We start from the raw sequence: 23441 nt of genomic DNA, 5'->3' as shown, positions 1-23441 counted from the left end.
CTTTAGGCGAGTAAAGATTTTTTGTGTTAATGAATCCTTTTTTTTTCTATCCACACTTTTTTGGCTTTGAGAAGTTTCCTAAAACCAAAAGGGAGTATAAAAATCTGTCATTTTGGAATAAGTAACGCGATATAAATAATATATTTATATATTCAGTGACATTCAGTCATATTTAGTGACAGAATAATTAAAGTATTAATTTATTTAAAGAACATAAATACGATCGTCTTTTTTCTCGCGTAATTTAAATTTAATTCGAATGATATAGATAAATCTATTTATCTCAATACTTGGCAATTAAAAAGAGTTTAAACTATGAAAAGACACAAATTCAAGTCAAGACCTATCTAATGATACCAATTTCAATAACATTAACTAATTCTACCATATAGATATGGCGGGAACAAAATTTTCCTTATTCTCTTAATAATACAGATTAAATAAGTCAAAGAATTTCAATTAAATATTTTTTCTTTTATTTGATTACAACATTAATAATAAAATGTTCAGTCACTGTTAAATTAGTATCACGACAACCTGATAAATATCTCGCACGTGCCTACAAACAAGATGGGGAGAATAGAAACTTATAAAGATAATATCACTGAAGAATATACTGAATAACAGTGATTTACTGAAAAATAAAAAAAGATAAATATCTATAGCAGATATAAATATATTTGACATGATACTTTTGTACAGTTATATGAAATTGTAACGAATTACGTGTATAGAGATATACAATATCTAAAAGTCGAAGAAAATATGTCACGGTGTTATACTTTATATTTATATTATATGAATCCACTACTTTTCCACCCTTATCATTTTCATCTAGTACAATCTTTAATGCAGCTTTTTCCATCAGCCCCCAATCGGATTTTCCTCTTCTATATCTATTTACCCAGAACAGACAGAAGGTCACATGACACCAGCAAGTGAATGAGGGAACAAAATTAACGTTGCGTAAAGATCGATAAGCTAAGGGAAAAGAATAAGAGGGAGGGACAGGGGTCACTTTAGTTAACTTTGACCTTTGCTATACATGTCACTAAAGATTATTTATTTTTATTTTTTTTAATCTTTTAAAGCTTACTCAACGATAAACCATCAAAGCCATAATATTTATTCATTCATTAAAATGTTTTTACTCTAAGGAAGAAAAATAAATAAAATAGAGAACTTGTCGAGAGAAAAAGTAAATTATCTAAAATTAAAAGTATTTTAGTACGAGAAAAAAAAACCTTTACAATGTATTGGGTGTAAAGATAGAGAATGAAATTTACGTTGATTCAACAAAATCACTGGACCACTTGGGAATATATCAGCAAGAGCCAGTGCTCATTCATTCACTCACTCACTCACAGAATATCTCACTCCAGAGTTACTATCCATAGACACATAGTCACGTTTAAATCCGTGGTGAGGAATTATCGAGGGTAGAACAATGTACCAAGAGACCGCCTGAGGGTGTGAGAGAGTTAACACAAGGGTGGGTACCAGTGAGGGAAAGTACAGCAAGTGTTCACGTATTTTGCGGGAATTAGAGAGAAATCTGTCGCTGACCATTTGGGATAAGGACTTGTCGATCGAACGTGATTTATATTAATTCTATACGATACACTGTAAAAAAAAGCGGTATTATGACGGATTTATTTTAACACACGTGTGGTGTTAAAATAAACTCACGCCGGAGTAGCGGTGGTGTCCAACCAGTGTTAAAACGGTGTACATGTGGAGTTAATTAACTCCGATCGGAGTCGAGGGTGTAGTATGTAAATATTTAAAGGCCTTCAGGACATAAAAAAAAATAATATTTCGATAAAACTACGAAATTATCATGTACCTGAAGATCGAAACGTTTTTCGTACAACGAAAATGAACTAAATTTATGTAATTCGACTGCTTAAGGGGTAGTTCCGGAAATTTGGGGTGGTCTAAGATTTTCGACTGACAAACCAACATCTATATTTGAAAAGTTTCAGGAATCTAGTCATCCAGTAGAATTTTACTATCAATTGTTTTTTTTTTCATTGCGCGAAAAACGTTCCGATCTTTAGGTACATAAATTGTCATTAATGTTTCTTATTCTTAAACTGAACAAATTGCATGAATTTTTGATCACTTATCAAATTAAATATTTAGGAACGATATTATAATTATTTTAATTGCAATTCTGATGTTTTCCATGAGCTAATAACTGATTCAAAGATGATAAAATAATTATTTATAATTTTATTCTATTTTTCTCGGCGATGTAGTTTGCAAAGAGACTTGAGTCATAAAAATCTGTTTCCCATATTTTATACAATGACATTAATGTGTCATTGTATAAAATATCGGTTGGATTTTTTCATAAATTCGTAAACCTGTCGTACCATTAATTTTTGAAACATCGAAAAATGTTTTTTTGTATTTGCAATGCAGTTCAACTTCTGATACTTGAAATATAAAATTACTTTTTTTAACACCGGAAAAAATTTTTAACACCGCTACTAGTTTTATTTTGACACCGTTTTCGAGGTTGAATTTAACACCGGGATAGCATGGACTTAAGCCGGTTGTTTTTACAGTGTATTACATATATGTAACAATCAATGAAATCTTATTCACATACAGTACATGATTACCTTTAGTACATAATATAAATGTAAAATCAATCATGTTACCGCGTACCATTATCTTCTAAATGGCATATCAATGACGTAATTCTTCTATATCTATGTTTACTCTGTAACAATTCCGTCAACACCGGATGCGGGATCGATTTGCCGTCGTGTAAACACAACGTACTTCCCTAGGATATCGAGTGTTCTGTTGTGGTTCTTGGAACCGCGCCATACCTAACCAATCTATCCATTCACAATTTCCTATTCATACAGAATTTCATTTTCGGCGCTTTCGATCTTCCAAGCGTATCGAAATTTATCGCTGTCATGGAAATAAAAATATAGCGGATTGTTCAATGATAATAAAATAAAAAGCATTGCAATGTTCATTGTTTGAGTTCTTTGTTAAATGTATATAATTATTTTCAAGCACGACTTAAGAAAATGAAAACAATAAAATAAAAAAAAAACTTTACTACTGCTCTCTAATAAAACAGAGTAATTTTAAAGCACTTGAAATATAATTATTTCCTCACAATATCTCATAAGATTTAATCTTAACAATTCGACCACTTCTATTATTATATTTATCTGTACCCCCGCCTTTCATTACTGTACACTATAGTGTACCATTAGCCAGTTCTGCCAATCTTCAAAGCAATAAACAGAATTTTATTTACCCAAGGAAATTCAAGAGACGACTCAGTTCTCTTGTATTTATATATAACTAGTAAATAGTGTAAGGTTTTGAACACTAATGCTTAAACAAAAACCACACCCTTACATAAACAGCTTAATTGCGGGAGATGTTTGAAATTACGGGGGTATTCACCTTGCTTTTATCGCTTTCCTACAGCAACCCATTGTGACAAAATGACTCTTTACCTCAGGCATTTTCGTGTTATATTAACAACAGACGTAAGGCTTTCGTTTATATATATGTGCGTTAGTCTTTACGCATATAACTTTACGTTGAAATATATGTATACTGTTATAGAATATTCAATACATATATATACATATACATTTGAAAAGTAAGATCTTATGTGTGACGTAAAACAACCCTCGGATCCAATGCACGTGCCTCATACGGGTTAAGCATCTGAATACAAAGACCTGTACCATTCTCTGGAAATTACATTTACTATATATGTATACAACATATATGGGTTTTAAACTTTTATACTACCTTTTATTATGCATATACTGTCATATTTACTTTTATTGCTTGCTACCTTTTTTTATCTTTTCGCTGGTGATTAAATTATTCACAATGTTTCTTTGTTTCGAAAAATCCAAAGGGAACATAAATTAAATAAGTACATTTTCATGTTAATAGAAATTCATATTGTTTTTTCAGACGACTAAATTCATGTATTTGAATTGTTTACAAAGTTATATATGAATGGTTATTGTAATAAAAAAATAACTGAAAATGTTGTTTTTATGTTTCAATTTTTTTTAATGGATTACGTGCATCGAAATAATGTTTTTGCAAAGTATAAAACATGGATTCAATGAAAATATTTATAACTGTAGAGAAAAAAAAAAATTGATGGAATAATTCATTCTGAATATTGAAACCTGAGATAAAAATATAGGGTATAGGTATGTACCTGAAGATCGGAACGTTTTTCGCGGAACGAAAATAAGAAAGATGAAATGAAAAGTAAAAAATCTACTGGATCTAGATTTCGAAAATGTTTCGCACGTCACCCGAAAATGACAGGCCACCCCCAACTACCCCTAAATTCACCTTTAGATACAAGTTTCATGAATTATTTTTATTTTCGTTGCGTGAAAAACGTTCCGATCTTCAGGTACATGTAAAGGTACCATTTTTGGGCACTTTAGAATGTACCTGAAGATATACGCACGTCAACCAAAAATTGCAGGCCACCTTCAACTACCCCTTAAGGGTCGGCAGTACTAAACGAATTTTCGAATTTTACTTTTCCAATTACGTTTTGAATAATTACGTCACTCGAATGATGAAAACCTTCCGAAAAAGTTTGTCTTTCACATTTTTTCGGAAGCTATAAAAATTTCTGTAATAACAATTGATTAATAAATTAAAAGAAAAGTAAAATTCAAAAATTCGTTTAGTATGGCTCAGCTTTAAGCCACTTTTAGAGTCAAATTACATAAATTATTTTGATTTTTGTTGCGTGAAAAACGTCCCGAACTGCAGGTACATACTTTAGGGCCAGTTTTGGACACTTGAAAAATTTAAATAAACTAATTTGTAAAAGACGCAATATCATAATTAATTATTTGAATGTTTTTAATGATAATTTTGTCCCACATTCAAAATGGAAATTTTGTTCTATTCTTTTTCATTAATTAAAATAAAATATTAAATCTCAAAAAATTGAGTAGTGGCCACAAATGGTACCTCTATCCTAGTTATTAAAATTTTTTTTTGCTATGCGCAGATTAATTTTTAGTAAAAATTACCCAAAAAGTTTGGTACTGTGAGAACATGTGGTAAATATCTAAATTTTTTTCATGCACATTGTAAAATATACTACTCGATAGCATGCAAATGAAGTGCAATTTCTACTAACAACATACTAAAAATTTAGTTACTAGCTAGATTTCCTTACAGTACCAAACTTTATGGGTAATTTTTGCTCAAAAATTATCTGCGTGCATTATAAAAAAATTTTATGAATTAATTTTATGAATTTTTGAAATTTAAACTGCAAACTCAACAATTAAATTAAATTATTAAAAAAAATATTTATTAAAACAATCAACAAGTATTTAATTAAATATAATAAATGGCTCAATTATAATAATTACAAGAGAAACTAAAAATAAAAAAATGTAGAAAAATAATACGAGAATGTATTTAATTGAGTTACAAAATGCGCAAGGACACCGGACCGACCTTTTGATGAGTACGCGGTTTAATTAAACTCATAGCGGTATCTCGGGGCAAATAATGCCGTTAATTGAGAGGAACGCGAGCGCGAGAAGAAAAGAGCCGAGAATTATTAAAAATTTTTACAAAAGAAACTAAATGTCCGAGAGAAAAAAAAAAAAAAAAAAGATTTAAGTACAGAAAAACTGTAGATCGCGGTGACCTAGCAGTCGACTCAGATTAACTCAATTTTCATCGTGTCGCTGATTCAGTCCTTTGACGTTACGTACCTAAACGAATATAACACGGGATTCAATTACCCCTACAGTTTCCTCCGCTTACAGGATTTCTCAAGTAATATCCTTTTTACATTTTTCGCATTCCTTTCGTCCGTAATTCTCTACTCGTTTATTATTTTCTTTTTTTTATCCATTTAAATTCATAATATTTCGTAGCGGTTTTTTTTTATACATCAAGTGTCTTTGAGCTTATAGTTAGCCTTTGAGAAATATTTAAACGACTTGTCGAAAGGTCAAAACGAGCTAAGCCACAGTACTCTGTACGTATATACCAGTACTCCAGTTATAGTACGTACATATAAAACGCTTAGTGTACTTCTGCGGGAACTTTTGCATTGCTAACATAAGAGACAAGACAGCGACAGGGGTATAAGGATGGTTAAAAAAAAAAAAACTATATGACAGTAGTGGTAGTAAAAAAAAAAAGTAATGAAAAGAGATAGTGAAGTGGAAACGTAATATAGAAGCTTTGTCTTCTGTAGCACTCCAGACAGTCTCTCTCAACAACAATGACACCGCGGACGGAAGTGGAGGATCGTGAAGAAGATGGAAAGGATGAACGAGAGCACAACTCAAGAGCATTAAAAAGCTACTGGACACAATGAACAAGCGTATGTGCATGTGTGAGTATACAAGAGAGAAATAGAATAAAAATAGACAGAGACTGATACTGAGGACGGTTATAGTCCTGGCTCTACTCTTGTTTGCTACTAGACCAAATCGATTGGCTCTGCAACAGCAGAAGCAACAACAACCGAGCTTTACTCTTGTTCCTCCTTAACTACATACTCTACTAACTCCTATCCTCTATACTATCCACTGTACACGGTACCGACACCCAACTCCTCTGCCGGCACTCAAGCCCCCGGGGTTTCACCTTTGATTCAGCGAAATTCGAGACGTCTTTCCAACGGCCATTGTTTCATGTGGGAAGCGAGGGTAGTTTTAGCAAGCTAGGAAACCCGAGAGGGAGGTCTTGGAGTTTTTCTCTTATATATAACGTCCCTTGTGAGCTTCTACCATTTCTTTCTGTCTTTTTTTTCAGTCGTTCATTTTTTCCTTCCATATATCTATATATATATATGAAATCATCTTTTGTTTTTTCAAACTTTTTTTTGTATTCTCATCAAGCTGATCGCTGGCTTTAGTTGTAGTTGTGATTCTGAGGAAGTGGGTCGGTTAGATCGAATTTCTCAATTGATCCTTGGAGATTTTTTTCTTTTCTGATCCTGAATCTCTATTTTACGACTCAGGGGATATAGAAATGTCTATTGAGTTGACACAATGAATTATATAATTGAGGGTATTATGGTTTTTTTTTTAAGTAAAAAAAAAATTGAAGCTGGAAATTTTTTTCTGCTATCGAAGTTCCGGGTTTTATTTCCAATTGGAAATATTTACGTTAAATTTAGAATTTAAAAACACGTTTGGTTATTTCAATAAGTGAGTAACGGATTGTATAATATAATACTATTTGTTTTTTTTCTTTAAAGAATAATTTTAACATGACAAAAATATTGTACCGTGTATACGTGAGTAAATTGACAAATAAAATAAACGTCAAGCTGTCAAAAGGCGAGTTAATTTTATCAGCAATCTGTCAGTTCGATCTACGTGTCACTCACGACATTGATGCTCCAACAAGATGGGACTCTAGTCCAATGAGATTGATCATGAAGAGATTTTATCATGAGGGAAAAGACGTTACAGCAAGTACTGCGTCGTCAGCTACTCGAGCACACGCATACACTGTGAGATTTAAAAAAAAGATAATGAAAAGTAAAAATAAAAAAGAGTCAAGATCAAGCTGGCAGAAGCATATATAATATAACTAAAGCCAGAAGTTTGTTATTTTTACCACGACTGAGGCCGCGGGCTATTGCGCCACTAATATGTTCATAGAAAATACAACAGTAACGAAGACGGATGTAAAAAAAATTAAAAAAAAGTCTGGAGGAATTAACATCTGTACATACAATGCGATTATATTCATACGACCTTCCTTCCGTCTATTAAATTTATACACGTGTCTCGCTAATTTCGATCATACCATTCATGTTTGCGCGCTGTTGATAATTATTACACTCAATAGTCATTTATATAAAAAAAAAAAATGTACGTTTTAAAAAATTCCTTAATTTAATCTAAATAGAGTCGTTATTACACTGTAAAAAAAACGGGGTAAGTCCAGGCGGTGTAGGTGTTTAAATTTTCGGTGTTTAATTTCAATACTGAAAGCGGTGTAAAATAACACCGTCGGTGTAAATATTCGTTATCGGTGTTAAAATATTTTACTTTGTGAATATTCTTATTTACTCGATAACTACATTTTTATTAATTAATTAAATTATTGGTGATTAGATGGTGGGCGTAATATTGTGTAATTTTTAAATAAATTACGTATAACATGAATAATAATTTAAATAAGTATATTTATATACTTTTTGAACTTTATTATGAAATTATTATTTGAACTTTAACAATTTTAACTGGTACTTAAAAAATTGACGACACGTACACAGAACAAAGGATTTTTTGGCGCAAGAAAAATTTTGCATTAAAAAATGAAAACAAAAATTTTCTTAGGACTAAAAATAATTTCTTGGCTCAAGACAATTTTTTCTTATCTCAAAAAATTCTTTGTCACCCCAAACAAATTTTCGTTGTAACAATTTTCTTGGAGCGAGAAAATATTTTTTGCGCCAAGACATCCTTTTTTTCTGTGTACTATAAAATTTATTGTTTGGAATGTTAAAAATCTGTATATTGATACCCTGGTTCCGGGTTATAATTTCAAACACTAATTTTTAAAGTGTATCTTTTTCCGTGAGCAAAATTGAAATTTCATTCAGATAATATTCATTAAATTTTTATATTTTTTTGTATGTCCTGAAGATTAGGCCATTTTTAAAAATGTAAAACATCTACTGGATCTAGATTTCTGAAATAATTCGCACAGATGCTGCTGTCAGTTGAAAATTGCAGCTACTCCCAATTACCCCTTGCGTGAAAAACGTTCCGATCTTCAGGAACATTTTTTTTTTCTAATTTCTATACATGGAATTTTTTTTTACACCGATTTAACACCGCCTACACCGGTTTTATTTCATTTTAACGCGAGGTGTTAAATTGAGTCCATTTTTAACACCGCTTTTTTTACAGAGTAATATCTCACGGCAATTTATAGTCTAGCGTTATAAATATTTAAATATTTGACGATAAAATATTTCGTCATCCATTTTATAATTATTTGAATAAATAAAAAGCGGCACTGTTCAATAAATCCTAAACTGAGATTTTATTTTAAAATTTAAGTGGTCGGATAAAATATTTAAAAATAAAAAAAAAAATTTCTATTGAAAACAAATTATAAATTCAGTCGAATATAATCCATAAATACTAAATTTATCGATAGTATGATTATAAAAAAAATATTGTTTGATTTATGTCAAATTTAGCTTCTGATAAGCTATTGTTCAGGATTATTAAATATGCATGTGCTTTCTATGGGGATAAAATAATTTAAAATGGTAACAAGTGTTTTGCTGATTATCGATAAAAATAAAAATGAACAGTGAGTTTTAACACGCCAACAGACTTTCACTCATCTTTAAAGTTGGTGTCAGTATTGATCCTATTTGGGCGACGCGTGATTTTAGTATTCCACGGGTAAACTTTCCCTGTGAATACGTGCCAGGAATTTTCGTCAAATACCCTCTTCTCGTGTCCTCTCTTTTATCCTCTCCTCTCATTTTCCAGTAATTGTAGATTCAAAGGATATAATTCCAAACGCACACGCTACGGAAGGTAGTAGTCAGATCTCAAGGGAATCATCGCTATGCAAGTATACTATAAAAAGGCTGAATAAATAGGGGAAGGACCAACGACAAAATTTACGAATGAAAGAAAAAAAAATACTAAAATTATAAAAATATGCGCGACAAGTATTCCCTCAGGTACCAATAAATTACTCTAACAACTTTTTTTTCGCTTTGACAAAAAAAAACCCCTAAATTTAAGTAATTTAAAACCTCCATAAAAGTTGTACGTCAATAATCGAACGCGATTTTCTTTTCTTATCTTTGTTACTTAAGATCTTGTAGGTGGTTGTTATTTAATATCCCCAGGACCTTTTGTCCTTTTTTCGTTATTTGCTGAGAGTCCAGACTGATCGACAGATGTCCCTCAAGATACTCGTGATTTAAGACGATAATCGGCAACAAATAGGCGTTTTCGTTCCGTTAAATTTTTTTTTAACTTCGGTAATAGACCTTTAGACCTTGTACGCCCTTACTATGGATTCTAAATGTATTATAGTGAACCTCAAAAACCTAAGTCTAATTTAGGCATGATCACGACAACTGTGACCCGATGGGTTTCCTTTTTTCCCGACCGTCACCTGCTGCGACAAATTACTTCAACAAGATTGAGATAAAATCAAACATCTTTGTTGAAATTTTTTTTTTTTTTACGTAAAACTTTCTTGGAATTGGATAATTGACCCTAACAAATTCCAGTCGACAGTCGAAAAATTTAATAAAAAATAAATAAATAAATTACGAAAGTTGAATAAGACGTCAAAGCGATTTAATATTTTTCTAAAAAATTTTAACTTGAGAAATAACTTTTTCAACATTCACACGGAAAAAATATTATAAACTATTGCGTAATTTACATTAGTGTTCCACACATGCTTCCATGTCTTTTTTTTCGTGTTATACATGTCTTGTTTTGACAACAGCCTTAATTTATTCTAAAAAGTTTTAATGACCTGAATCTCAGGAAAAAAAAATCAAGATTTTCTCGTATGAAAAACTCTTAAAAGTAATTGAGAGCGAATAAAAATAGAGTGAAAAAGGTGAGAGAAGTTGGATAGACAATTAAGAGCAATACGAGAAGGCTGTTAGACCACGGTCAACTTGATGATTAACTCGGTTCGTAATTGCCAGTTTCAATAGTCCTCATTAGGCGACTATTCTCTCTTGGTATCATGGGGTTAGATAGAATTAGTTTTCAATTGATACCAGTCGCTCCTGTAATATTGATTTAATGATTTAATTATCTTAAATAAATTATTTAACAGCGCCTTTGTGGTCTGTGTTTCCATTAAATGACATTACGTAACAAGCAATAATAATAATAATAATAACAATAATAATTGAGCAATACATCCCCCTAAGCAATTAATTAATAAAAATACTTTTATAAATTAATTAACTGTTAAAATTTAATCAAAAACAATTAATCAAAAGTATTTGTATGTAGAATGGTAATGCATAATTAATTAATTAGGTAGTTAGTGAATGAGTTAATGAAATAAATAAATTCATGAATGTTTTAAAAATTATAACGATGATGGAACTGTCGACTTTAACGAGTGGATCGATGTCACAAAGTAGTTGGAAAGACAAGTCGTTAGACGAAAGACAGGAGTGGTATGGAGTCACATGATGGAATGAAGGTAAGAAGAAACCGGTACTCAAGTCACTCGCGATAAAACGCTTGTTGTACACGTTCGCAGTAGCAAAACGGCATATCGCGTGCTTTTGCCAGTTAAGTCTGCATTGTTGTATTTATGTCGCAGTACAGAGTTGTATATGTATATGTAATCAACGAATAAATACTCTGGCACACATTATATCTCAGTTATATCTGTATGCATTAAATTCTGGGGCACAAGGCACAAGGCACATATATAAGTAACAACGCAAGCGCCTCGAGGGACGAGAATACGAGATCTTTAGTCACCAGGGTAGAAGTCCCAAGGTGTCGGTATATTGCGAGACATTTTCTTGGATTCACGTTACACCTCGTGGCTTTTGTTCCCAACACTTGAACTACGTTATACAAATTGTACAGCTAATCTGACAGTTATTTCCGCTTTTATGAATTTTTTTAGAAACGCCTAGTGTAGGAGTTTTTTTTATTCATTTTTTAAAAGCTTTAATAATTTTTTTTTTATCTTTGACAACGCTTTTTATTTCATTGTTCTCTAATAACCTCAAAGCGTCGCGTGATGTATACTAATATATATATACGTAGGGTCGCGGTCGCTCGTGCCCTTAATTTCGATCGTCAACCCCATTGTGAAGTGACCCACAACCCTCTTGAATAATTTACATATTTATGCAGCGACAATATTTGTGAATACTACTTTAATATTCTAAGGTTTGATAAATGCGATAACTTGATGATTACTATAAAATACCAATCTACAATTATTTTATCAATATTTTATTAAATATTTTTATTTTTTTTAATGAATATTTAATTTAAAGAAAAAGGGGCAAGTCGGGTCACATAATATTTTTGTAAGTTTCATAATTCTTAAATTTAAAATTGAATCAACAAATTTTTGGTAATGGTTTAGAAGTGGGGCTCCACCTACTTTTGACTATAAAATGTCTTCTGTTTAAGATTTTTTCATTTTTTTTTTCAAATTGTTCTACTTATCGATGGATTAATGATGAAAATAAAATTTCCAAAAAAAACCAATATATCTATTAGTTATGGCTGTTTGAAAATTTTAAAAATAAAAAAATGATTTTTTTATATTAATTGTGGTTTCTAAAATTTTTTTAACAAAGTTATTCTCTATTTTTATCTCTTTTGAAAACTCTCTAAAAAAATTTCAGAAACCATAATTAATGTAAAAAAATTATTTTTTTGATTTTAAAGATTTTCAGCCATAACTAATGGAAATATTAGTTTTTTTTTTTAATTTTTTTATTAATCATCAATCTGTCGAGAAGTAGAACTTAAAAAAAATTGAAAAATTCCTGATACAAAGATTTTTATGGCCAAAAGTAGGTGCACAGAAAAAAAGAATTTCAGGGCGTAAGAATTGTTTTGTATTATAAATTGGACACGAAAATTTTCTTGGGACGAGAAAAAATTTATTGACTCAAAAAGTTTTTTTTTGCTCTGAGAAAATTCATTCTCGTTGTAAGAAAATTTGGTTTCAATTCATAATGCAAAAAATTTCTTGGGTTGGGAAAAAATTTTCTTGAGACGAGTAAAAATTTTTTGTGTCAAGAAATCTTTTTTTTCTGTGTGGAGCCCTACTTCTAGACTATTACCAAATTTTTTTGTAATAATAAAATTTGAATTTTTAATAACGAATTAAGTTATTTATATTTTCGTATGCATTAAAAATATTCAAGGTAAAAAATAATTTTTTTCAAACTTTATTCATTTTTTTTTAGAAAGTTCATTTTGCCCTCTATTATATATGTATTATTTTTAATGACTGTCATATTAATGCAAAATAAATGAAAATAGTGAAAGAAATCACAATCGGCATTTTCTTTAGGATGGCCATCTTGCCTCTCCTGCCTCTATATCATTTTGAAAAAATTTTTAGGCATATTTTTAATGATAAATAAAATCAATTCATAAATTTTAAATATTTTACGCGGGTTTTTTTTAAATTGCGTAAGTTAATCAAAAGTGTTAATTAGAAGTCAGATTTGCTTTTGATCCTTTGACTCGAGTGAAATATAATCTGAGATATGAAACTGTGTTATATATAGCCATATTTAGTTATAACGAACTCGTCAGTCTTACATTAATCGTCGTAGTGTGGTATAGTAATAGAGTTGATACACGAGAAGAGAAGTACCAGCCAACCAACCGAGGCTCCTTTATCCTTCAAACTCACAACTCTGATAAATTATATCAGCCACCAAATCGTTAGTGTACTACTTTGTTGGTTGTAAAGTGTGCACAGGGGAATATCTTTGGCCCTCTTCCGTATTCTCAATCTCTCTACGGAAGTACTTAGAGACAAGTTCCCGTATAACTATTACGAACAAAGTACTACGGAGAAAAAAAATAAAATAGTTAAATATTAATATATGTATATACATATTCTCATAGTATATAAGAGGGGAAATAATGTATACACTTACGAGAATCGAACGGTATCATGAGTAGGTTTATTTAAGGGTGGATAATTTTGTGATATCCACTACCGTCTCAGATGATTAATGACCGTAAGTATTAAAAGCGAGTGGATATTTTTTTTATATTAAAAACATAATAGAATAAGTACTTGAAAAAAAAAAGAATTCAATTTAACTTTTACTTGATGTAGAAATAATGACAATAACAATAATATTTAAATATTTATGGAGTTATGATAAATTTGTAAATATTTAGATATATTTTTTTTTTTTAACATTAAGTTAAAGACCTAATACCCAACAAGGGACTATTTATAGATATACAAATTAGGGTGTTTAAAAAAAAAACAATTTTTTTTTTTTATGGTATCCAAAAGTAAAATCAATCAGAAATCTAGTTTTTTAAGAGCTTGGCATTGAAATGAAAATAACTTGAAAACAATGCGGAATTTCGAAAAATTTTATTCGTAATAATTTGTAAGGAATAAAATTATCTACAAAAATAATTCTATGACATTATGTGATAAGATCGATAGTTTCGCTGGAAAAGTGAAAAGATCCTGAAATTTACTATACATTTGACTTGAAGCTCAAATAACTTTTGAACAGTAGAATTTATCAAAAAATGATTTTTTGATGACTTTTTTTGTAGGGCGTTCAATTTCCTACAAAAATATATATTGTGCATAAAAATCCGTTAATTGGTTTGTGAGCTAGAAAATTCTAAAAAAAAAAATTCTTTTCCTGTGTTATTGAAATGGAAAATAAAAAAATGGATTGAGGCAAACCTTGATATTATTATTAAGAGCTGGGATTTGTAACAAAATTTTTGTATTTAATTATACTTTTAATTTTTGGATACCATAAAAAAAAAATTGTTTTTTTTAACACCCTAATAAAAATACATGAAATGATTGGGTACTAGTCCCTGTAATCAGGTATTAGTTTTTTACCTTATATAGATTTATGAAATCTTATCACAGTTGCATTATTCATCACAAAAGTTAAATCGTGTCAAGTAAATTCATTAGATAAATTGCAGATTGAAGTTGTCTCGGCCACAAGACTCAATTTTCTTGATTCAATAAACGTGTAAATTGAAATGAAAGAGATAGACAGAGAGAAAGAGTAGAAAGAGGAAGCGTGCGTAGTTGAAATAGTAGAAACAGAAACTGTTCAAGAAGGAGTTGGAGAACTGAGAGATGATGTTGGTGTTGAACTAGTGAAGATCTCTGATTTGCTCATTAGTAAGATAGAAGTGAGACTTATACACTCTGATGCACTTTGTACATATACATGGTACAGTAGTTCTCTCATCTTCTTTACTTGGTAGAATCTGTGGGCGAGTGACTAAACGATGAGAAACGTGCTTCCCGTTTTACTCTCTTGACATTTACTATTTGATCGTTTGCATAATGTCATTCTTCTCTAGATTACTTTCCTACTGTGTTACTGTTACTGATACTAATGTTTCGAGTGTTGGACTTTATTCTCAACCATATACGTTATTTTATACTGTATATAACTATGAAAGATTTCCAACATGTGATAAAAGTCCTTTTCTTAGATACAATTTACATATAAAGGTTTCACAGTCGAAAATGAACACTATTGTTGAGTCACGATGAAGACTTACAAGGGATGAAAAACGATAGGGTGCGAATAGATGTTACGTTCCAATGAAGCCTTAGAAATCAATCATACAAGAACAAAATTTATTATTGACATCGACGAAAAAATTTCTCAATAAAATCCTATAAATATGCATTTTATTATTGGAAACGTCATGATAGAATATATAAGAAAGTATAAAATGTATGTAAAATGAAAAATAAGATATAAAGAGGTGATATGATTTAAAGGCTTTGGAAATTAAAAATAAAAGATTGCAGTTAATGAATAGGTCTACTTATCTTGAAGATTAATGAGGTTAGAAAAATAAAAACAGAATTATATGAAAAACTGAAAAAATGATAAATTCCCGGTTTAGTATCAAGGCAATTCGCACGCTTTCGCTATACATATCCAGGCGATAATCTAAAACCCAAGAATATAAGTATAGAAGAAGCAATATAATACAGAAGTGCAATTAACTTTCAAACTTTCCCCGATTATTCATTGAAGTAACGAAACTATTTCTCGGACCATAGGATACCCAGCCAAAGTCTTTAAACGAGGTGTGGCATTTGGTTTTAAACTTTTATACGCGATAAACACCGAGGAAATATAACGTAAACGGTAATCAAGATGGAAAGCTTCTTCATAAGATAATAACTGGCCGACATTATTATTTCAAATAATCTCGGTGGTTATTTAATAATACTTGTTGTATCATTATTCCTAGTATATAATTATGTTTAAGCATGAAAAATGTTTTAAACAAATTATGTAACTTAAAATTTATCATTATTACCAGCCATGTAATTTATCAAAATCAACCCTTGTAGACGTACACAGACACATCAGTGACATTAAGCTTCATCATGATAAAATAGGGACAAATAAAATGACGAATTGAGTTGGACACTAATCCATCATTCATTTTATAAAATTAGGAAGTCAAAATAACCATTAATATTTTAATGTTTATTAAATAATAAAAAGTAACGAGGAATTTGTAATGTACTTCACTTCTCCTGTATAAAAATAACATATATGGTTAAAATATATGATAAATATCAGAAAATATGTGTGGCCAATTTAACTATATTTTCTGATGTTTTTTTTTATACTAAAAAATGTATTTTTATCATATATGAAAATATATATTCTTGTCATACACTGAAAAAAAAATCGGTAACAGCTACCGATTGGCAATCGGTAGCCACTACCGATTAATTTTCAGTAACAGCTACCAATTGTTTCGGTAACGCCTACCGATTATTCGGTAACAGCTACCGATTATTTTGGTAGCCGTTACTGATTGGAATCGGTACCAGCTACCGAAAAGAAATCGATAGCTGTTACCGAAAATTAGGTAACTGGTATCGAAATAATCGGTAGCGTCTACCGAAAAATAATCGGTAGTGGCTACCAATTGCCAATAAGTAGCTGCAACCGATTATTTTATTTAGTGTATACGAAAACTATATTTTTATTATACATAAAAATATATATTTCTATCATATTCGAAAAATATATTCTGATCATATATAAGAACATATTTACATTGTGTATGGAAAAAAAACAGTTTCTTATTCGTATGAACGACTCCAATTAAATTAGATCTAAATTTTAATATACTCTTTAAATTGCAGTTAAAATTTTCAAAATTATTTAATTTGATTCGAATATATACCCATATACATATACATACACCGAATAAAATAAATATAATAAAGAAAATATATGGTGCCATATATAATATAAATTATATGCTACCATGTATTTCATTTCATATAAATATTTTTTGAATATAAAAGGAAATATATCAATACAATATATTATAAGGTAAATGTAAATGTATATATAGCTAATAGAAAAAAAATATAAGTTACATATATGGAATACATATATTTACTACTGTATATAATTTTATATTTAAACGGCCAAAATCTCTATATGATTTTTTATAATACACAATATAATATATCGTATATTTTTTTGTTGCAAACATATATGATTATATATTTTAACCATATATTGTTTTTTCATACGGACACTTTAATGGTTTTTATCAAGATTATTTATTTAAATACAAAAAAATTTTAATACTTTGTTGATGTATGTATGTTATGTTAAAGAATTTGAAGCCTCACGATACGAAGATAAAAATGTTTAAATTGCTGAGTAATTATAACATAATTTAGCGACACGTGTCGACCGGAAATTTTTATAAGCAGGGAGAATTAAAAGCTCGTGAGTTTTACCGAGGGTAAATATAAATAAAATCTACATCAACTGCTTTCTCATGTTATGTATACAAGAAAGTTCGTGAACTCTACACATACGATGACTTGATCGTTCGATTTAGATACGCAAGTTATGGTACAGCGTGTGTATGTATGTGTGGAACATTTTCAGAAGATAAATTCAGAGTAGATGTAGAGGGTGCTATGCATCATGGAGGCACCCGAATTAAGGACCTATTCATGGAAACTGGCCCCACCTGAATTACAGTCCATTCAGCAAAATGACTGGCGAACTTTTGACTTCAGATGACGGCAGCTATTAATTATAATAAGTCATCCTTTCCAGCTTTATTGTCGTCTCTTCTACTTATTTATTTATTCTTTTTTTTTTTTTTATATACATTATCATTTTCACTTACTCATTCACTCGCTCACTTTGTGTTTATCTTTATTTTTATCCACTATCAACCCCTTTACAATATATAACTAACCCCCTGGGCAAGTAAATATTTGTGGCTGGAATATAAATAAATCATTTGAATCGATCGCGTCTGCGGACCATCATTAATTATGGATTCGTCCTGCGGCTCATCTACACTTTCTCTTTTTCTTCAAAGCCCTAAAAAGAGGGGGTTATAAAATATACGTGGAAAAAGTCTCGTCAGAGCCATCAGTTACATGATTAATTACCTTTACAAAGTGTTGCCAAATCAACGGCTTTATGAATAAAGTATCAGTATATCCTGAAAATCCTTAATAATTTTAAAAATTGTTTCAACAAGGATGTTTACACAGAAAAAAATAATTTCTGGGCGCAAGAATTTTTTCGTATTATGAATTGAACACAAAAATTTTCTTGGGACGAGAAAAAATTTATTGATTCAAAAAGTTTTTTCTTGTTCTGAGAAAATCCATTCTCGCCGTAAGAAAATTTCTGTTTTCAATTCATAATGCAAAAAATTTCTTGGGCTGGGAAAAAATTTTCTTGGGGCGAGTAAAAAATTCTTGTGACAAGAAATCCTTTTTTTCTGTGTATAAATGCAAAACAATCCTGGAAAAAAATAATTTTAGGCAACAAGAGCAGAGTGGCGCAGTGGAAGCGTGCTGGGCCCATAACCCAGAGGTCCGTGGATCGAAACCACGCTCTGCTAACTATTTTTTTTTTTTTCCAGCAATATATATTAAATTCTTCAACAATAAGTTACTTGACGTAATATTATTATGGATAGAAATTTTCAATCCGCTTGATAATTTTAAATTTATTACTAAATTATTTAGCGATACGGTAAGACTTCAATCTTTGGGATAAATTATTTAATAATTGCTTTCATCTTAAAAAAAAAAGGTCCATACTCTTTACAAACCTTTTTTGAATTTGAATATTAATTTAATACTATAGTCATGACTATACTTCAAAGAGTAACGATAAGATAATTTGTATAAGATTTCATCTAAGTAGATCAACTTTCCAGACGAATGCTCATGATTTTTATTCTATTATCTTATTATTATCGTTATTATTTACTTTTTTTCTGTCTGCAAAGCAGATTTTATTGGAGCTTATTAAAAGGATTTTTCTATTTTATATATGTCTATATATTATATCTGTATTATGCTTTTTTCAATATTTTTATTAAAAGAGAATAAAATATCGATTGATGTATTTTTATCAATAGATAATCGTCTTTTCTATTTATTTTATCTGAGTATTTTCTTTTGAGCCCATTTAAAATCGACCTTCTTCTCCCTTCAAGCATATAAATCGTTCAGCATTGGGATTTTTCTCGTACTCAAGCGGAATAACGCCAACTTGGCAATTTTTCACGGATTTTCCCGTCGCCATTTCGCATCCTTACGACTTTCCAGGGTCCCGGATGTTACGCCACTTTTTCAAGTTGCGAGTTTCAGAAAGAAAAATAGAACAAGAAAGTATAAAATAAAATAGCAAAGGACAGAAATAAAAAAAAAATGTAAAATGGTTCGAATTTGCTGGCGTGCATTTCATCTCTTGGCGAGAGCAGCGAGAAAAGCCAGACAAGCAGACGACTCACGAGATGTCTTGAGAAACGAATAAATAAATATCCTTCTCTTTCACCTGCTCCATCGTTCTGCTTATTCTTTATTATCTTTTTTTTTTTTCATCTTCTTATTCTTTTTCTTCCTCTCGTTTTCTTCGTTCTGCAAATGCATGTTCTCACCAGAACCCTTGAATGTCTATTATGGTACATCTCTCGATTCTTCTCATGGATGACTATCAATACTCATCCGTTTGTGATCACTCAGCAACAGCCGGAAACTGTCGCGTGCCGACATAAACATCCTCTTCATTGTCTATTATACTTTATTTACATTCCGCGAAATCAATGAGAAATATTTATTTCACCCGTTAGAATTATTTTTTATAAAAATTTTCAAAATTATTCAAAATAAATAAGCAAAAAAATTTACATTCAATTTTAAATAAAATAAATTAAATTAAAGAAAAAAAACTTTTAAATTAAATAAAACCCGATAAGAAAATAAAACAGCAATTAAGCTGGAGTAGGAAGAAAAAAAAACTGTTTATTTATTCTGACTTTAAATCCCACCGAGGTTTCTCAAAGAATAATTGCAAACACGAATAGTCAGCACTCACGATCAATTAATAAAAATGAAATTGATTTAAAAAAATTAATTAATCAAGTCGGAAATAAACTTGATGGCTAAATGATATGAAACATATCAACAAGAAATATATACTAATTTGTTTGACTTAAATCCTCAAATACGAATAGAACAAGTTTGGACAAAATTCGATAATTACAAATCCCCCGTAAATTGTCGGCTAGTTTGATAATCATTAATCGGCTTAAACCGCGGAATCCGTAGTTCCGAATTGGACACGCGTTAAACCTAAATATATATATTGATAGAGAGATATAGGAATGAGTGATGTACATACATACCATTACATAGATACATATATATGAACAAGATATAGTACCTTTTCTACTTGTTAAACAAAGATAGACATTTCAAAATGCAAACTCGAGAGCTATATGTATATATATATAACTATCGTGACTATGTGCGGTGCGCCGCAATTTTCGCATCCGTTAACGCTCATTGAAAACAGACAGTAAATGAGACAGACATTTCTATGTAAATTCATCTGATGACTATTATATATAACATTATAAATTAATTTGACTAGATTATTATTGATATATAACTATAGGTATTATGAGAGTTGTCAGTTTGTCAAGATATTTATAGTAATATGTAGACAATTTGATTTATCTATTATCATGACACATATTATTTCATTGTGTACACGTTAAATGATTCAGTATTTATCACTTGTGTATATTATCCTTGTATTACGTGTGTTGTAAATTAGTTGACAAATATTTAATGACATTAGTAAAAAAATATTTACAATCTAGATACGATTTCTTTTTTTCTCGTTAAAATTATTGAATATTTTGTTATCTTTGTGAATTAATTATTTTAAATTTCATTTATTAACCCGTTATTTTAGTAAAAAAGTTAAATGTAATTGAGAATTATGAATGAGTCAATTAATAAATAAATTCATTTTAAATGATTCATTTAAATTAAATAATAAAAAAAAAATATTTACTCATAATTAGCGAAAATATTTAATAATTTATTTATATTTTGAATTAATCATAGCTGTAAATAATAAAAGAATTTCCTTATCATATATGTATATCAGACGCGTATTTTATAACACAGTATCATATATCTCGGTTAATATTTACTCAAGTCATCATATTAATAATTTGATAGCAATTTATAATTTTCATTTCATTAGGCTTTTAATAATTAAATTATTACAGCCTGGTTGTAAAGTTTATTATTATTTTATTTATATGTATATATGTATATTCAAATTATAATTCATGATTCATTGATATTTTTTAAAATGATCCTGAAGTTAGCAGACGGTTAATAATTTTCGGATTTTTTTTAAACAAATCAATTAAAAACTAAAAATACGCACATGTAGAAAATTCAAAATACTATAGGTGCAATTTTTTCAAATACTTTTTTTTTAATAATTTATTGTAGAAAAAAAAATCTAAAAATTATTAAACGTCGGCTAACTTGAGTATCATTTTTTAAAACTTAAATTTTTAATATATTAATTAATATGATACTGAACTCAGCGAACGTTTTTGGATTTTTCTAAAGACGATAAATTTCAAAAAAAAAAATATTTTAAAAAATTGCACCTATAGTTTTTTAAATTTTCTACCTGTGCATATTTTTTTTTTAAATTAAATTATTTAAAAAAAAATTCAAAAATTGTTAATTGTCTGCTAACTTCAAGATCATTAATTAATGGCTTTTAAACGACGCAAATATCAAGCGTAATTCCGCTCACGAGAATATTCATTTTCGAGTATTTCTCTATTATTATTATAAAATTACAATTATAATTTAATCATATATATTCCATTGCTCGCGTGCTTGCTCGCGAGTTTCAGTTATTATTTCACTTAATATAAACTTGAGAAATTTACAATCTTATGTATATATAGTTTAACGTAATCAAAACCCCGTAAAATGAATGTAAAACCGTAGCAAAAAATATTAACAAACTAAACAATTAAAAAATTTTTTAAAAATCATCACAATACTGTTGTAATAAAAAAAATCTACATAATAATAAATAAATCAGTTGAAATAACTGTCTGAAGTAACTGTAAATCAATAGTGCCATGAACTTTTTAACGAGCTCACGGTTGAATGAATTTCTCTAGTTCTAGTGTAGCGTATTACGTATATTACAGAAGAGAAGAGAACAGAACATAGATACTCTTTACTTTTAATACAATATCAAGTGCAAAATAAAACGTATAAAAAAATAAAAAAATTCTGACAAAGTTAGTGGGTCTGGTAACTTCACGTACTACTCTTTTACAGCTATCTCATCACAAATTATATCCCCTTAACTTGAGACACGAGTTGTTACTCTCAAACTACTACAAGAATGTTTCGGAAATAAAAATAGTAGAATAAAAGGTGAAGGTATGGTATAAGGTTGTTCTAATCCAATTCGCGCGAAAACGAACCTAACGGAAGTGAGTATTGGGCGTAGAGAGCAGCCCAAGGGATAAAAGGAGAAAGATACGCCTGACCTCGCGGCTTAACGATCACGAGAAACCAAGGGGGCTTGTCCCTGACTTACAACATGCTCCCTTTCTACTACACTTGCACATAAAACTAATGACGTCACACTCGTGAAATCGCCAGAGTGCTATGTGCCCTGTTAGAATGAAAGAGATGAAAGAAACAGGAAAAAAATAAAATAAATGAAAAAAAGGTATATGTAATGTAAAGGGTGAGGCGTCAACGGTCCGAGGAATATCTTCCAATACCCACCACAAGGTAGTAAAGGTTTCCAGTTGTAAACTCAACTACGAAAACTAGTCAACCATAAAATCCATTGGGATATTCAATAAATGAGTCTCAATTCAGTGAACTTGTTTATTGTACTCTACTGGGTAAAAAAAAAAAATTAATTATTCATTTTATCAACCGAAAACTTTAAATAATTTCCACTTTCGCATCCAAAAATCCAAAAGATATTTAAATAGATCACAGGTAATTGGACAATACAAGAAAAAACAATCATGCCATTGTTATTATTGCGACGTTTCGACTCTTTATTGAGTCTTCATCAGGGTCTAAAAAATACATATACATAAATACAAATTTATTTCTATTTTGCTCTATTAATATCATTATAAACAAAATGCAAAATATTACCATAACTAGTACATGAAAGTAGTCAAGTAAAATAATGTATGAGTACTTTAAATAATTGTACAAAAATAGAGGGCAAGAATTATGTGAGAGATATTATAACGCAGGAATATATTTTGAGTATTAAAAAAAAAAAA

At 29.8% G+C, this 23441-nt stretch overlaps 1 protein-coding gene and 1 non-coding gene across 6 annotated transcripts in view; one reads left to right on the top strand and one right to left on the bottom strand.

Annotated features, from left to right (window-relative positions):
- Nucleotides 1-23441, bottom strand: part of LOC130669816 (fasciclin-2) — an 86192-nt gene that overhangs the window by 51559 nt on the left and 11192 nt on the right. The gene's annotated exons all lie outside the window — the stretch shown is intronic.
- On the top strand, nucleotides 18609-18680 carry Trnam-cau (transfer RNA methionine (anticodon CAU)). The gene has a single exon. It is a non-coding gene; the product is annotated as a tRNA-Met (tRNA).

This window comes from Microplitis mediator, chromosome 6 (assembly GCF_029852145.1).
Source record: "Microplitis mediator isolate UGA2020A chromosome 6, iyMicMedi2.1, whole genome shotgun sequence".
Lineage (NCBI taxonomy): Eukaryota > Metazoa > Arthropoda > Insecta > Hymenoptera > Braconidae > Microplitis > Microplitis mediator.
This window is presented reverse-complemented; position numbering and strand designations above follow the sequence as displayed.